General features: G+C 31.5%; 1 long non-coding RNA gene across 1 annotated transcript in view; it reads right to left on the reverse strand.

Moving 5' to 3' along the window:
• LOC148237589 (uncharacterized) overlaps positions 1-19,881 on the reverse strand; it is a 129,800-nt gene that overhangs the window by 7,539 nt on the left and 102,380 nt on the right. Inside the window, exon 2 of the long non-coding RNA XR_015812668.1 lies at positions 13,236-13,337. This is a non-coding gene — a long non-coding RNA (uncharacterized LOC148237589). The remainder of the gene's footprint in view (positions 1-13,235; positions 13,338-19,881) is intronic.

A 19,881-nucleotide genomic window follows, 5' to 3' on the forward strand; every position in this document is an offset into this window, starting at 1 on the left:
TATAACAGCGGCAAGGGCAATCATATTGTAATTTACAAAACGTCGCACAAGGTTAGTTTGAGTTGACAATGGTTTGTTTACCGGGCGTTTCCAATAAGACAGCGACTGCAGTGTTTTATTGACTTGGTGTGTATTTTTGAGTTCGAAGACTTCTGAGTTCTGACTTCTCGAAAGTCGTAAAGTCGTGCATACGCCGTCCCACTCGGTTTGTGTGCGGTCTTACCAGTTATTCTCAACAAGACAGATTGTATGACATAAATTAAAACTGAATTTTGACCAATCGTGTCTAAAAATCATTAAAATCGTTCCGTCGCCGTAATAATGTGAACGCTCGGTAGCTCATGCAAAACGGCGTAGCCAAAACAGAGTCCATTATAATATGTATACGGATTTATAGGTAGAAATATTATCATAAATTGACAGGTTATAATTTATGCTGTTATTTTGCGTCTCATTTGTAAATACTGTGGTTGTGATATTTTCGATGAAATTCAGTGACTATTCTTAGTTTCCATATACAAATCTATTACGAATTATTTCGAGGATGGTTTGAGGTCTTCTTAAGAATCTTTAGGTAACTTCAGCTTTCAGGCTTATTGATAAATTTATTGTCACGATATATAACCAGATATTTTAGACCCGTGATGTACCGGGTTCGAGTCCTAGTGATTTTCTGTCATGTCTTTGAAATCGTAATTAGCAATTATTATATAATTATCATTTCGATCGCAAATTAGGTTTTCTTAGATTTTCCGAAACTCACTGATGAATATCGCCATAAGTGTTACCTGAGTATTTAAATTTTATTTAATAAATAATAAAAATGTACATAGATTTAATACTAGAAATAGAGACGATTTAAGGATAGTTAAGTATAAAAAAACGAGTACGGCCAGGGGAATTATGTACGGAGGTGTGAATTTATATAATAATATTCCTATGACAATCCGCAAAAATAAATGTATCAGGTTTCCTAAATGGAATAAAGAATTAATAAATAAATTATAATATAAAGTATTTTTTATTTTCTGTTTATGTTTATATTATGTGTAAAAATTAGCTATATTAGCTAAATAAATTAAGCTAATTATATTTTTTAATTAAATAATATTTTACAGTAAATTCATTTCTTTTTTGTACTTATTGCTTTTTCGGTGTTTAACCCTTAAGAGTGTTACTTCGTACCAGTAAGACGTAAGTGGAAACTATTGAGAATTTCATTAGATTATATTACATATTGCGATAGACTATGAATGGCGAGATGTTTTCTCCGAACAGTGGTGGAGAAGCTGGCGCAGGGATGATGTCGGTGGAAGATTCTCAGAGGTCTTGTAGGTGGCGTGGCAGCGACAGTATAGCGGAGGTTGCTCCCTCTCTGTGGCGGTGTCCGGTTGGTGTGGCAGCGTTAGAATTGCGTAGGCGGGGTTGATCCCTCTCTGGTGCAATAAATCTATGACAGTATGTTGTCTCTTCGAGTGTCTGCCAGGTGACTGCTTGTGTCTGCCCTTATGTATTCAGGGCTCCAAAGCTTGCTCACCAATCTCAATCATGCTGCGATCATACAGCCAACACCGAAATAAGTATACGCTTTTAGAAAGTGACATATGCTTGATGGATATCTCCGAGGTGAATTGCGTAACGAAAATATTGTAGCCATACGGTGCTATTTGTCTTCCGGGGATATATTGTTTCCCGTGACCGTTTTATAATATAGAAATATCACCGGAGAATCATTGCGTTTTATTTATGAGAAAACCCTTTAGTTCATGTCGTAACGAGAGACTTTTTGTGGAATCGCACTATTGTTAAATAATCACTGGTTCCCACAGGTTAAATATATTAATATTGGTAAAAATCTAGAATAATTCGAATATTCAAATACATCCATATTTTATTCAATATTCGAATAGTTGAAAACTACGAATATATAAGAACCCTAGTTACCAGTCAAGAACGTACGGACTACACTATTCCAGCCTGATGTAATTATATTTTAAGCTATAAAAATACAATTAAAATACACTTTATTTTTTAGTTAGAAACTTTTCTTTTCGATAATATTTAATACAATTAAAAAGGGTCTCTTTATGAAACAGGGCATGCGGTCAGGGAGAGGGGGCACAAAAATTATATTTTAAAATTTATTTTCTTTATTCGATAAACATATTATGTATTTTTTTTTTTAATTAATTTTATTTGCCGCTCCTTATTACAAAAGTCATCAATAACTGCATCATATTTTCTTTCATCAATTTGTCTAAAAGTTTTTTTCGATTGATATTAATGCAAAAGCTGACAATCTACTCGCACTTTTCTAGTGAATGTATTTATTTTTATTATAAGCAATTCATAGCGCACGCGTATCGACTGAGCAGCCAGCCCCCCCCCCCACCCCGCGCTGCAGTCGGCTTTAGTCGCTCCCTCGGTGTGGTTGTCTGTAGCCGATTTTCTGAACAATAACGTTTCATAATTACGTAAATTAAAAAATGAATAAATGAAAAAAAAATAATTAAAAATTATAAATTTACGTCCCAGAATATCTAGGAAGAAAACCGTAAACGTTAACGATTACTCGGCGTATTGTAATGTGTGTTAAAATTTCCAAATTAAATATAGTTCGAACCCCTTTCTCGAGTTGCATATCCAAATCTGTCGATCGAAAGTCGATCGTACGCGACCCACGTGTGTTATTATCGATCGCTATCCGGCAGACGTACGTATGCGATTGGCACACAGTTCGTACTCGTGCACCGGTCCAGCGATAAAGCCGCGGCGATTGCGATTGCATAAGCTGACCTCGGTTGCACACGATGCATCCGCGCTCATTCATAAAATTCAGACACGCCTACGACGTAAACAAATGCACCATTCACTAAAACACGGCGACTCGTAGCACAACCACGCGCGCCGCGCACGTAGTACTAGGCGTCGCGAAACGGAGTACACACAGTTCAGAAAAACAGTGATTCGAAATGAGATATAAATACTATGTGGTTGATAATTTCCATTCGTATTATAACAGTGAAGTGATAGTTCAAATCAAGAGATATTTAATAATTATAAACAGAAAATTCAGAACAATATTTTTTTAATAAAAAAGCAATTTTTCCTGAGTATTTTTTTAAGATAGATAATCTTTAAATAATGACATTTTTGCTAACAAATCAGATTATTCGATTAACATTTTACATTGAATATGTATTACCAGTGAAGTTATATTTTCAGTGAAACCATCTCCGAATACGTTTTCACCGGTAGATATATATTTCTATTAACGAATCTCAATTTGACAGTTGCGAAACGAAAGTTATATTTTCCAATATTACAGGTACAACTCTAAAGAAAATAACATGCAAATTAGTACTATACTTGTGCTTTATGTGTGCTGCAAAGAGGTACTAATTTTTTCAATTTTATTTCTTTAAGATATCTGGACTATTTGTTTTTTCAACAACGAATTATTTATAGCGCTAAAGCCGCATTTAACTAAATATGACGATGGGAATGATAACAATAATATTTTCTTGCTAAACTTGTCATAATTGTGTATTTTGTTTCTGTCTCGGCACAAAGCCACGCCATTGTATTTTTTATTCTGAAAAGTGTTTTAAAAGATTCATTATTTTGAAATTGTAATGCCTGCACTACACTCTCTGGAAGTTGGCCAAGGTTGGCCATAGACGGAGTAGTGGGTTACTTCGGGGTTACTTCGGTCGAGTTCGGTTCTGCCCGCTCTAAAATCTCTCTGAAGGTAAAGTGGGGGTAATTCAATCGACTTGGCCAGCTTCGAGCGTTTCTGAACATTCTCGGCAAACGGATCGAAGTCAAAGGATCCGAAGTTGGAGCAGTTCTTTCGAGCGCGAGCGGTGAGATACTTCACCTTTCGCTCTCTCGCGTGTTAAGTGACGAGAGTGAGAGAGATAATGATATGTTTTTTCGCAAAATAAAATAGAACGAGTAACTCGGTTCAATTTCAGTATGCGCGTAGGCGTCCTATGGTCAATACGCATGACGAGCGCTGCATCGTGGTCACGTGGTCAAGTTATAATACCACATGCTTATCGGGGACTTCAACAGACTCTTACTGACATATTTGAATATTTTAGGGCACCAAAATGGATTAATTATATTTTTGATAGTAAATTTTTCTAACAGATTCGTTATTATATATTTTTTTCATATTAAATTAAATAATTAAAAATTGATTAGTGGTACTTGATTTTGTTAAAAAAAATCGTTTCGAATATCCTGAAGTATTTTCCTAGATCGGTTTATATAAATGTCACACCATAACGAATTCTTATTTAGAATCGATTGCGACAAATTCTAGAATAGTCACAGATGTAGTGTTCGTATTCTGAAGTATCATTTTTATGCCTTGTGGCATTTTGCAAAAGCCAACAAAGATTTTGGATAAATTGAATATTTACGACCGAAAAGTTTTCATTGATATTGTATTGATGAGTGCTCACACAAACTTTTATAATTATCAGTAGCGTAATTTTAATAATATGACAATTTAAAAATTGCGATTATTAGGCACATTTTTCGATCGCGCCCAAATATGCCAGCTGTACGTGACAGCAACCGCCGTGCGGACTTCATTCACGAGAGTTTAGTGCAAGCATAAGAGATCTTGACTACATTGCATACCAATATCGGTTAATTTTGCCAAGGTGGGAAAGAAATTTCTTTTAAATTTGAAAATCTCTTATTTAATTCACAAGTTATTTTACTCAAATGCACCACAACAACAAGTATAGCAGAATTATTCACCTCAAACTTATTTAGTCAATATAATTGCTTCATTTTTATCTGAATCATTTTTTTTATATAATTGCAGAAGTCCAATAAAGCAAAATATCTTGAATTTTGCAGCAATAAGGGTATTATTTGCAGTTGTTTATTAAATAAATTTAATTTTTCGATGATATATGTTAAATAACATGCAAATGAGAGGGAGCGGGAATTTTTCCCTTCTGAGAAGTGATAATTGTTTTTGCGCTGTCTGTCTGTACTTATTCTTCCGCTTATTTTCCCCTGAGAGATGAATTGGCTTAGTTTGTATTTTGGACTTGAAAGTTTTAAGACTATAATTAGTTTTAGAACTTTCATTAGGTTAGGTTTGGGTTTGAACAGCAAATTGACGTTTTGCAACTATCAAATAAAGTTTCATAGACATTTTAGAGCAGTATATTATCGTCAATTAGATAAATTATATTTTCGAAATGAAAATGTATTTTAACTTAACTCGTAAAAATATAACTTTACCAAAAAAAAAACATTCACTGTAACATTTATACATCGGATGTAAATGATAATTTGCTAAATATATAATGAAATAAATAATGATAATTTGCTAAATATATATATTAATACATATATATTTTCACTGGTAAAAAAATATCTACTTATGAAAATGTATTTCGATATGAGACGTGTCAAAAATCTATAATCTGTGGGTGTTTTTGAAGGCAATGTTCCGCTCCTTTATTTCTTGTATAATATGTATAAAAAAGGACTAAAGGAACTTATACCTGAAATAGGTACGTAACTGTAGTTTAGTTCAGATTCACTATTTGAGGTCGATTTTTACTTTTTTTATAATATATTCTTACTATGATTTATTCAAAAGTTGGGCCCCTCAAGGATAATTGGTCCTGGGAATCTGGAATCTGTCCCCTCTCCCCTTCCCTCGGCAGGCCAGCATGCTGGCATTTTGTTCACATTTTGTTGAGAAAACTTACTATAGCTTGCTTAATTAATTCCGTCCCTACAGTATGATTTTTTGCAGATATAGCTACGAGCAAATAAATTTCATAACAAGTACGTCTTTTATTAGTATTTCGTACAGAGATCAATGAATTTATTGTTATTCTTTTTTCAAATTCCTTTATATTCTTAAATTGGTTCAAATCATAGTTCGCACAAGTGCTATATTTTGTCTTCAAGTGTACTTCAAGACGACCGTTTTTCATAGATTCGTTAGTCAAAGAGTATACGCACACAGACAAAATGATATACAAACATCACGAGTACCGAAATTCAAATAATCATAATATGTACTGACAAACTTTTTTTCTTGCTTTCACTAGTCATTTTGTGTAATGGGGTGAGTTAGAAACTGCGTAGAAAATACAATGAAAATAAGTTTATGAACTTTAAAAAATACAGAATTTAATTCGATAATTTCAAGACACGTCATTTGCGTCTTTTTAACAAAAAAAATATAGCAAACATTAATAATTTTTGCATTGCCCCTCCAAAACATTCAAATTGCCCCCCTCCCTGGTGGGGCGTGCGCCCCCCACGTTGTGAATCACTGCACTATATTCATTGATATTTTTCAATATTATTTTTAAGAAAAAAAAATAACAGCATTGAAAATTACATTTTATTAAATTTGGCTATGGAATTAAAAATATGTTGATAATGATTAATGTATGAAATGTAATGTATATAGTAACATAAATTAAATCATGTATGTAATAAGTTTATATAATATATAATAAAATATAGGTTTATTATGTATATAGCAATCACAAAGCAGGAATTTAAAACCACGTGATTATCAAAATTTAACTCCATGACGCGCAAAAGGACATTAGGCGTTTTTTAACAATATCTTAAAAAATGGGTATTTTATTGGAAAATATCTAAACTCTTCAACTATTTAAAGCACGCCTATCTTGACACGCATAGAAATAATTGTGTTATGTTGTATTACATTAAAAACTCATTAAACACTCCTCGAAACGTTTTACACTTGAACCTGGAAGTTAAAATCACTGAGTTTTAAATCGATACCTTCAAACCCTACTCAAAACATGTTACATTAAGGTTTAAATAATCTACAATTCATCATAGCGATGTACCTATTCAAATAATATTTTTGTGTGGTGATTAGTTGTGGGGAATTAATTTATTCGGCGGTGAATATTTTTGTTAATAAGAATCAATAGTTCGTGATTACATAAATATATTATACAATAGTTAAATAACAACAGGCAATAAGTTTTAGGGTTTCAATAAATTCTGGCGTCAGGCAAAAAAAAGACAAGAGCGCTGTTCACTGATCCGGTTGGCGACCCAAAATCAACGGTACAGCGTGGCTCACAACTGATGCTATCCCTGGCACCTAGCGAAAGAAAGGGTTTTTTGAAAGCACTACAATTATATTTTTTTAGAACTCATTTAACAAGAAGTTAAATGAGTTTAAAATATATTGTAAGGTCTTCTAAACGAAAAAGTAGTAAATGTCTTCATACATTGAATTTATTTATATAATAGCTTTTATGAAATTCATATTCATATTGATATATTAAAAGATTGTTAAAAGATTCTAAATAATAACAGTCTTTTCTGATATACGATACGTATTTAATATAAAAAATATTTTCTAGTATTTTAAAACCATTTAAAAGCATTCCCAAGTATCGCAAGAATTTAATTCTCGATTTTTATTATTATGTTCTATGTATTTTTATTGTAAATTGTCATATTATACAATTCTATTTTTAAGCTGCCTTGAAAATAGTTAAGTATATTTACTAAGCAAATAACTATGCTTCTATTGTCTTTGATCATATTTTATGTCTCTTAATGTAGCGTTCTGAATACCTGAGATTGGTTAAACCATACACAATAGAGCCAGCCATATGTGTATACAAACGTTACATTCATTATCTAATAATACTGATATAATTACCGTGCATTGACCTGATGATACAATATTTTTTTATTATAATAGGTAATTGAGCAAATATTAAAAATAAAACATGCTAATCGAAACATAATTTAAAATAAATTTTAACTAATATTTGTTTGTATGATTTAGTTATAATGATAATTAAACAGTATATTAAATATTATTATGCTTACTTTAATAATGTTACAATATATAAATTAAGGAAACGAGGTATCATAAACTAACTTGTTTTTTTATCTCAAAGCGGATGATGCTTATTTATTTTAAAATATGTATAAAAATTGAAAGCCATTGATGAATACAAAAAAACGCGGTTCGTGAAAATATTTACATTTACACACATATTTGTGGCGAAGACTCGTTTTTAGTGAACAAATAAAATGTGTTGGATCAGAGTAGAGCTTAGTGCGTCTAGTTTTGCTAGGAAAACACAGGGTATTCTAAAAATTTAAATATGTAAATATGAGTTATCTCGCGCCGCTAATGGATTCTTTTTCGGTTTGTTTATTTTTGCCAGTCAGTTCGACCATCATTATGCGCATATTTTTTAGGGACAATATTTCGATTCCTTGACGCATATGAGCGATGGTATTATATTATAGATTGTCATTATTATTTGATGAAACAATAAAACTATGATAAAAAAAACATTTTCATGCTAAATTCTATAAGACTGATCTTAATTTTATGGCATTATTCACTTCGTATCATAACCAATTATAAATTTCAATGTGTTAATAAAAATATGATTTTACCAAAACAAATCTGAGTATATTATATATAATATATATGGGCCTAATTAAGCAAATGTAACTCGCTTGTAGTTTGGAGAAAACCCAAAACGATGCATAGTTATTTAAAGACAAAATACCTTTGATATCAGCATAATGTTGTAAGTATGGAGTCTTATTTGTTATAAGGGGCATTATCATATAGCATCCCGTACCAAATGGTCCATCAAGACACCGACAATATCGATCTCTATACGAGTCGCAGATAGCTCGTAATGATAACAATTATTTTATCAATAAATCTGGAAACTGGAGCTACTGATTGTCTTAATATAATACATTAAGCAATCTTTGAAATCTTACGCGATAAACTTTACACCTGGAAGCTGAGGAGAATCGCCAAATTTCATTGAAAAATTGTTATAGGTAGGTGCAATTATAATAGGTGCAATTTTAACGTCAATATTCCTTTTTATATGTCAACAAAGAGCGTACGGTGAGACATATTCCATTTCGCTTGCTCGCATTTTAAGTGACGAAAGTGGGCGTGCGGAACACATGTAACGCATGCTCTTATCTCTCACTTGCTCTCGTTACTTAGCACGCGAGCGAGCGTGTTAAGTAACGATATCAACTCCTTCACAAAGGTTGACAGTTGACAGAAAATATGATTGCGCATACTAAACCATTATCGCAGATTATTCTGTATCTTCAGAGTGGCGTAATTTGTGAGGAATAATCAATGCTAATGTATCATAAAAAATCAAAAAGAATGCCAAAATCTTTGCTTTAGATTATTAAGAATACATATATAAAAACAGACATGCGTCAGTTGAGCAACAGTACTCATAAAAAAATTACATAGCACACATTTCTATACTAACTTTAAAATACTACATAGTAGATTTATAATCTTGACAAGAATCGCAGCTAGCTTGTAGAGATAAAAATTATTTTATTAATAAACTTAGAAGCTGGAGTTATCAAGAGTTTATATACAAAAAATACCTCGAATCCTCATTGACAGCATCCGCGATAAACTTGAACTTAGAAGTTGGAAGAAACGCCGTATTACATCGAATACTTTAAACTAGGGGTTTGAAACCTCCGGCCCACGGGCCGTATACGGCCATGTATATGGGTTGATTCGCCGCAGATTGGACTCAAAATTTAATAAATCTACGAATTTCTAATAATATTTTTTTATGTTAAAAAATTTAATTTAATTATTGAATAATGTATTTTTTAATATTCTTGACATTAAACACTTCTGCCAGTAAAAAGTTAAGGTTACGTTCAGATTTTTTTGGAACATTTTGGTGTTCATGCATGACAAACACATGATAAGTTTGTAGATGAATTTTGAATGCTCCGCGGATGATTTTATTAAAAGGTTTTAAACTTTCACATCCACAGGATTCATTAACGACACGCTAAATCAGAGATAATTGTCGGATTTTTAAAGCCTAGAGACTGACAGTCTTTAAAGCATCGATTAAGAATATATGGACGTATTGAGTAATAAGGACCTGATAAGACTTGTAGAAATGTAAGATCATTTTATTCTGTCCAATCAACGGTCCACACACCAAACACAGCAGTATCCTCAATGTTCTTCTCTCTTCATTTAATTATCGACCGCAATCGTGCATTTACTATAACGCTCACCATTGCCCCTAACAAAGCGTCTTTATTTTATTTTAAAATACCACAGTTTTGGCAGGTGCAAACTTAGTGCAAGCAATGCAAATGTCTTATGTCTCAGAGGAAGCGTTTATTGTACATGATAACAATGTACGATGCGTACGGCTCAGGTGTGTTTCGAATTGGAAAATCAGGCTGTATTTCCACTGAAAACGTTGACATTCGGTTCACGTCGACGCCGGCGGCGAATTCGCAGTCATTGTTGCCAGGCAGTCGGAAATTAACATTCCGTTCATAATTATTCATACGTTATGGCCGTATGTGGCCTCGGCGGCGTACGTTTTATTTGCAAAGAGTCGTCAAAAATTTTTACGTCTACGTCAATGGGTCAATACGCTGGTGTCCTCGTAGGATCAAATTTCATAATCGACTGTGACAAAAAAAAACGCTTTTATCAATTAGACAATGAATTTATGAATAAATATAAGAGCCGAGCAGACTTTGACATTTATTCGGCCGGTAGGCAAAAACTTGATTTGGATAAGACGTGAATATTTGCTATTTTTTTATTTAATATTTATTTTGGCATTTTATTTTTATCATGTATTGCCGGATTAGAAGTGGACCATAATCGTGTCATTGATATTTACCTTTGGTACAGCATGCTCTTAAATAATAATAAAAATAAAAAGTTTGAGAAATATTGTTTGTATTCTGATCAATACATATGGTTATGTTTAAGCATATTCATATTTTATCATAGTGATTAAAAAATATATCAGATCTAGAAAATATTGTTATAAATCCATTTGATACATAATTTTGTGACGATACAACTCAAATGGTTGATAATTATTAGAATTGACAAATTTCCTCATTCGATATTTAAAGAAATCGAATTGTGTCACTTTGTGGAGGTGCGAAATTGGCAATAAGTCGGATGAGCTAATTAAAGAACATTTTTATGCCATATAACATATTCTTATGATAAAAAAGCCGAAAAAATGCTGGAAAGGAAAATACGATGTAGAAAACACAAAAACAAATTGGGTTGAAATGTAATGCTAATAAACCTCATTTTATTTAAGATTATCTTTTGAATAAGTATGTCTTAAAATAGGTAAGCTGGATCAAAACTCGTATGAAGGGCGATGATCTTACAAGCAAAGAATATAATATATAACAATACATACACAACGATATCAAGAAAATGCACTTTAAAAGGATTTATACCGAAAATAATTCAGATAAAGAGCTACAAAACCAGATCATAAAATTAAAACCTCTTGTAAAAATGATCGGAATTTAAAAAAAAGAATATTAGTTATTGTCTAATAACATTAGAGCTAAAAATCGCCTGAATCAAATTGTATATATTATATCTTGGCTGATTTTAAAAATCAGGGCACAGTGTGAGTCTGAGTGAAATCATTACCTATTGTTATAAAAGGCCAGGAAACGTGCGAGTGACGTCATCAGAGAGAGGGACACTAATAATGTATAAAACGATATATTAATATATTTTTGATAAAAATACATTAGTAGCAAAAACAAATATTATATATATGTTTATTCAGAAAATAAAGAAACAATATTTTTTTAATCAATTACATGATTATAACCAGCCGCCGCTGGCTATAATCATCTTCCATCTATTAATTAGTTAATTTATATAATATTCAGGCTTTAGGACGAAATTATTATTTTGTTTAGTTTTGATTTCTTCAAGGTAATCTTTTTACCATTGAGGTAATTTTGTTTGGACCTGAATTAATGGTGCATAGAAAATGTTGCAAAATTTTCTACTTTAAGTCAATAATTTTTTTATTAGTGATGAATTTTCTCGATTTTTTTAAAGCACTACTTTAAGCTTAAAAGTGAGTGAAGAAACTAAATTATTTCATTTTTTTATGATTCTTTTTTCTCTCAAGTTTAATGAAAAGGGCACTTGCCCTAACGCTCATGACGTCACGACAAAGATGTTCGCCCTGTATATAGGTGGTACTGGTAAAAACCCTATTTTTATTAACTTAACTTGAAAGTTTCATTGATTTTAAATTCGATCTTTATATCGAAAGTCAATTTTTTTAAACAATGATTAAGCATGTTTTTTTCTATGTATAGTATACGTTTTTTATGCATATTATACGTTTTTGAAAATTATATTATTGTTATAAATTCGCGGCTACTCGATAAAAATCGATATTTATCGGTCAGACGACTGACCGTATAGTTATTTGATAAAATGCTGACGAACAAAGGAGATTCCCCAATTTATATAAGTATGCTAATTAGTAGTTACAGCATCACGAAACGGGGTAATCGCGTCGTCTTACAGTCTAAAAATAAGTAAAAACTCGTATGAAGGGCGATGATCTCACAAACAAAGAATATAATATATAACATTATTATTATATATTATTTATTGTCTAAAATGGTAATAAAAGCTAGTCATTATAACAACTTAAGCTATATGGCATTCTATGCTATTGCCAAAAAATACTAAAATTATTACTACACAGAATAGTGTAATAATCATTTAGACGCAGGAAGAGCTGCTTGATTTATACTAATGTATTAAGCGGCAGTGTCGAATGAGGACTTGCAAATGTGAAAATGGTGAGTCTCTCTGGTCTCTGTTTCCTCGTGTTTTCACTGAGAGTGATAGTGTCGCAATTGCGAGAGTGATTAGTCTTATGATTAAGTGTTACATCTATGAAGCATGTACGAATGGGAAAGAATGCCAATTTATGACCAGTCGCGTTATCGCTTAGTTCCGCCTTCTGCGCATCCCTTAATGAAAGCTTAACTTCCAAAGCAGATATCTGTGGATTTGATAATTACGAAGGATACATACAACAATGTTTATTCGATGCGAGGTTTAGATTCTTTTTTCATGCCGTTTTTTCAAAGCTTTTCGTATGAGTTATAAAATATAGTTAGAACATCTACAATACTAATTATATATTTGTTATCAAATACATATTAATCGTGACTATAATCTATTTATTTCTCTTTAGTGAGATTAAGGAGCGTCACAACAATTGTTGCCAATTTTAATTTACATATACTTGAACGATCTTGTGATTAAAAAAAATAAAATTTCGCTTTTTCATTGGTAAAATATTTAAACAACAATTAGATACACTTACAAGCTTCGTACATTCGTTGGCCAGCACATCCCGTACATATTTTAAAGATCATGCTCCGAGTGAGTGGTTTTCCATTTAAGTCTTCTTTATCCCGCCGACTTCCTGCAAAATATAAAAGCCAAGATTAATCTTCTGAAAATAGCATAATGCCTCCGCACAGCGGCGGTGATCCTTTCAGAATGTTTTGTCATGTTTACGAGGTTCGAGAGTGAAAATTGCTACATGTGCCACATGGAAGCAAGACCAAGCTTTTTTAGTATCATTTTTGCTTGCACCGTGAGAATCGGCCAAGTAAGAATGAAACCCAAGAAAAAATAGTCAATGACACACAGCAAGAAGTTCAACACATGTGTACTTTGCAGGAGACAGAATCGCCAGAGAGAGGAAATGGCATGGCGTCGAAATAGCTAAGCCGTTTCACATTGTTCCAGAGAAAAAATCCACCATGGCGCTAAAAAATAATTTATGACCAATTTAGCCATAAAAATGTGTTCACGCAATGTTTCAATGTGGCACGCATCAATTAACTTGTACCAAAAATTGCGTAGCCTTACAATAATGGAGCACTATGCGAAAATTTTATAAGTGTTATTACAAATTTTACGCTTTAATTGCTTAGAGAAGCGTTTCATAATAAACCACGTAAAAATTCAATGTGACATAGCAAATATTTATATAACTACTATATATTGTACATCTACATCTAGGTGTTACATGCTAATGGACTCTAACAAAATTTAAGCTAATTTAATGGCTTTCATTTGAATACATTACCAACATATTGTTTAACGACTGATTATGCATATCATTGATGAATTTATCATTGACTTTGTACTTGCATTGTCATGTTTTGTCTTTTTTCGCACAATTACATAAAGCTCTTTCGTATACGTTAAACATGCTAATATATGTTATATGTATTAATATTGTTATGTAAATAAATACGTAATTACAAGTTCAATGAACATTGATGTATCGATAAAGTAGTTTTTATTCATATATTTAGTATCACAAAATAACTCGCTCTACTATATATAAATACTTCATGATGAACACAAGGCAAGAATATGTTAACTAACTTTTTTAAGATTAGTCCTAAACTTAGTTTCTAGTGTGTTTATTTCCAAAAGTAAATCTTTCTTATTGCTATATAAATCTACGGACAATACGACGTATAAATTAGGCTTAGATTTTCGTTGATTTTTCATGCTAGTAGATAATATAATACATATAACTATAAAACCTTGCTTATAATATACTACAATATATTTTTTTAAGTGTGTCTTTATCAGTAAAACCTCGCGAATATAAAGCTTCAGAGATATGAATTTAAAGAGAGCGTTTTGTTGCGAATTTCTAGACTCATATATCGTTTTGTGTTACGTGATTTAAATACATTTTGTTCCTGTACTGAATGTATTGCAATTGCTTTATCAGAAAGTATCGTGATAAACATCGTAATTTTTTGTTGTAAATCCAAATAGGATGTTAGATGTGAACTTGTGAATAGATTGCCAAAACTCGAAGCCCAAAAGACCTTCGATGTTTTTTTTCGTTTGCCACACATATCGACACACCGCATAATCGATTGTTTGAATAAATCGTTTAATAGAATTACTTTTTTTGCTGCTTCAGTCTCCTTCAAGTGATTTTTTATCCATCATCCTTGGCACGATTCAGGTCATGATCGTCCGTGGGGAACCTTCAGACTCTTTTTAGCTTGTTTCCATGCCATCGTCGTTTGGCAATTAGATAATTTTGACAATGATTGCCCAAGAAGTAGCAACAGTTCGGTTTATCGGCCGCTTTCAAAGACTTTAACAGACATATAAATCAATTGTAGCTTTACGAGCGATATATGCGGCGTCTATTCTTCTGAAAAAGGTCATGGCCCTCGAAAATGACGGCACCCTTAGCCCTGGGCGTAAGCCAATAACTACCATTTTTTCTCAACTCACACCACTCTTTTACCCATTTCGTAGATCTACCCTTCGACTTGGCGCTGTTATGGGTTATTTTTTCGAATTCAATGCTCTGTCGCTAAGACTTTTTTCTACATAAGTGCTTATCATATACTTGAATACATTACATAACTAAAATGCAGATATGTACATACATACATATACACGGTGGTTCAGCGGTCCCTTTTTTGTTCGTAGGCGTGAATAAAAAATAACAACGATTTTTGTATTCCATCTAATAGTTTTGATTTGTTTAAGCGATTTTGGCCAAAATTGCGGAATTTGATTTAAATTTTGCATTAAAAAAGGAATGAACGAAAGTGAAATAATTACGCAAATATTAAACAGGCTTTTGTCCAAACGAATGGTTTATGAAAAGTACTGTGACAAATATTTCGGAAATATCACAACTTAAAAAAAATTTAAGCCTTTTTTATAAGCTTTGAGGCACCAGTCTAGTAGCAATACGTTCTTATTGATGTACGTATATTTTTTAAATTTCGGGTGGTCGTCCACAAATGACCACCTGGAAGTTATGCTTTTGATAAGGGGTGTATGTTTTTTTAACAAGGATTTTTTTTATATTTTCATATTATTAATATGAAACGATATAATTTGTTACGTTATAATTATTGCCAATTTATAGTCAGAATATAAATGTACTTTTTGTGAAATCATTTCAGCAACCATACGGGCTAAAATTTTTGCAAGCGATTTTCTTGTTATAAATTTCGGCTGATTTTTAATGAATGTTTACAGATAAATAATTAAACTGAGTCACTCACACATTTTTTAGACTTTCTATTATAGGCAATAAATGAAAAACTTATTCTAAGGCAAATTTACAAAATATACAAAGAGCACAAAAATATTTGCCTAGTCATGAATGACACTGAATTAAAATTATTACTACAAGTTAAAATCGGTAAATTTTTGAATGATGTTGCTGAGGTTCAAAATAAATCTTAGCTGTCGGTAATCAAGTAAAAGAGTACCTGCATGTCAGATTTTTTTTGGATATACCAAACAGTGCATTCCACAAATATTTTTCGTATTGATAGACTCTGGCATATTATATTTGCATATTAAAAATTATAAGTGTGCAATATCAATATTAACTATGAATAAATAAATGTTATTTTTTATCACACATATATATATCAATTGTAAATCTAGACAAATAATTATAGGATTATTAAGAAACAAATTGTATTATCCCAAAGGAATAATTATTAAATTAAAGTAACATATATTTCCTAGCTTTCGTATCCAGCTTCACTCGCATTTGGTTATGATTTATATCGTATAATTCAACACTTGACTATAGACGATGTTTTTTAGCGAATTGTTCCATTTGCTAGCTGTTAAAATGTTGACATTTTGGAAGCTTTGCTTAACGCATTATAACATAAACTTGCCCAAAAGACTAATAAAAGTAATTAGGCAAATTATTTTTATTATTAAATATATTACCTAACCATAAATACAGTTTTAAATTTATATAACATTAAGTTTTGTCATTAATGACAACGTTTATTTATTGTAAATCTTTCGTAGCAATATGACAGTCGTTAGCCTAGCACCTTACAATGGGGTAAGCACAATCAATAACTACTAAGTAAATAGCGAGACACCAGATTAACATCAAAATTTGTAAAGCAATGACATAATTTTTATTAATTATAAATTATTATTACAGCTTACAATCAAATCAATAAATGATACTATGCACGCAGGCCTGCCAAGAGGCGGGAGGGGGGAGAGATGAGACAAATTTTTGGGGCCTGTGTATTTTTAAGTGAAGGTATATTTTCATTAGTAAAGTCCAAATATATTTTCATCGGTAGATATATATTTCTACCAGCGAAAATATATTGTGATATGCTGCTCTAAAATGTCTATGAAACGCAATTTGACAGATGCGAAACGTCCATTTGCTGTTCAAACCCATACCTAACCTAATGAAAGTTCTAAAAATAATCATAGTTTTAGAACTTTAATTATTACAAGTTCAAAATACAAACTAAGTCAACTTTCTCAGGAGACAATAAGCAGAAGAATAAGTACAAACAGACGTCGCATCTCACATATTCCTCTACAGTTTGTCTGCATTTTTATATTACACTATGTTTTAAAAATATTATAGCTATCCTTATCGATATCACCACGAGCTTTTGATATGAGCGTATTGGTTAAAGTGTATTCAAACCGAATTTTGATCAATAGGAGGGCGCAAAAACAATTATCACTTCTCAGAAGTCAAAAATCCACGTCAAAAGCAATAAAATCGTGCCGGCGCCGTCGCAGTGGGAACGCTCGGTAACGAGCGTTCCCACTGCGACGGCGCCGACACGATTTTATTGCTTTTGACGTGGATTTTTGACTTCTGAGAAGTGATAATTGTTTTTGCGCCCTCCTATTGGTCAAAATTCGGTTTAGATATGCTTCATTCGATACTCGCTTATTCATTCAAGAAAATATATTATGAAGGTAAAAAATACATAAAATGCATCTTTTGTCATGGGCCCAGAATTTTTTGGCGGCCCTGTATGTATGACCTATTTGAATTTAATTTTAATCATTTATCAGTGAGATTAAGAAAATCTAGAAAAACTTAATTCGAATGATCGATATTTATATCATTAGTCAATCGTGCTGGTGTGATTAAAATGGTTGCTTTCATTCCTTAATAAATTATGAGTTTCTTAACTTAATTTTAGGTTAGATTATAAACTTTTTTAAATATTTCCTGATGCAGTATCGGTTAAGATCAAAACATAGTTTACCAATTTTCCGTATCGTTTTTATTTGATAGCGAATTTCAGTTGGCATCAAATTTATTATAGTATAGTTGAAATCAGTTTTATAATGATAAGCCAAAGTTTCATTGTTAACAAGTTTTTATAGAAAATTTTCCAGTTCTTGGCTCAGCTATACAAATCCTTACTGGCAGCAACGAGACGTTGATTCTGAAGCAGAGTGAGTATTTTCGGTATCCACCTCGAGCTGACTTTTGTCATGTCAAGACTGGCATGAAGAATTTTCAATATGGTAAAATCGAATAGTCTAAAGAAATGTTGCATATATTAATTTTTCAGTTCTACGATATTTTTGTTGTAAGAGTCAGATCATCGTCTTGAAAGGATAATGTTTCCAGTATACTGCTGAAAGTTGGATAACTTCATCGTTGTTTTTCGAATATTTTAAAACAACTCTTTATTTAATTGTCTCCATAATGCACTTTTGATTTCAGATTGATTCAATAACCATTGCAACTGTTATTATTTGAATAAGCTACATTTCAGAAAAAATGCCTTTAATTTAAATAATATGATTCAGATTAAGTTATTAATAAATATATATATTTTTTGCCTGATGGTATTTAATAAAATAACTAAAAATTACTTATTTACATATGTGGCCTGCCGATTAAAAATTAAACACGAATGTAGCCCGTTAGGCTGAGAATATTGCCGTCCCCTGCGATAGAGTAATTAATGAATTTTGTTAAATTGCATTTTTATTATAATCATTTCGTGGTTCTCCAGACTGGAAAAAAATACGATATCCACTAGACCGTGACTAGCACACAGTACGTGCATAATACGTAGACGTAAAATTTTTAGCAACAAAAAAATGAGTTTCAGTGTTGTTTGATTTTCTACTTCAAATCTCGTCTATTTCGATTTTGTAAAATCGTGCCCAAACACCAAAATTTAATGAATGAGATATGTATCTCCTTCATTAGCAAAGCCAAACCTACCCAATCATACAATCTCGCATGGTCGCCCGGCTTCGACAAAAAATGTGCTACATGAAAAATGTAAATCGTGACGTAACTGTAACACGTTAATGACTTAACTGTATTACATATCGGTCATATAGCACAAACAAGTGCAATTTTACCTCATTTTCTATTATTAAATTTTATCGATACACGCTCCGTGATATTATTTAGAGATCAGTCGTGTTGAAATTTCTATGGATGGACCTATTTTTTCATTTTTGCTTAACACAAAAAATGCTAAATTAATCTGATCAAGTCATAATGTATGTGTCAACGTAGATATTTTAAAAATTATTTAAGTAATGAAATATTTTATTATTATTTTAAAAGTAGGCTAAATTTATTTATTAATTTAATTTTACTTAATTTTTGGTATATGCTACCTCTATACATATGCTAAACTAATATTAAATTGTACAAAATTGCATGTTACCATTTTAGACTAAAGCCATCAAGCAAAAATCATAATTATATATAGCTAATTTTTACACTAAACAAATTTTAATTAAACATACATATAATACATTATATTCGCGGGATATTTTAAAGTCATTTTTTAAAGCGTCATAACAACACCTACTTAGAGCAGATAGATCGCTTGTGACGTCATCGAAGAAAGGGATACCAATCAAGTCAAGCATATAAATAAATACATCTGCTTTATTTTTAATAACGATTTTAAACCTCTCTTTTTAATTTGAAAAATAAATTATTACATCGAGTTATTTATTATCATTATTTTTAAAATCTAAATTGAAATATATATAATGTGTACAAATAAATTAGTAGAGGAAAATAAAATATTATGAAAATTACATACAATTCTAGGCTATTTATTATATATATGTATAAGTATGAAATTTATTTGTTAAGTATTCGTTTACTTGTTAAGAAACTT

The sequence above is a fragment of the Plectrocnemia conspersa genome, unplaced genomic scaffold, assembly GCF_051122295.1.
Source record: "Plectrocnemia conspersa isolate PC_06_02 unplaced genomic scaffold, ASM5112229v1 ptg000002l, whole genome shotgun sequence".
Taxonomy (NCBI): domain Eukaryota; kingdom Metazoa; phylum Arthropoda; class Insecta; order Trichoptera; family Polycentropodidae; genus Plectrocnemia; species Plectrocnemia conspersa.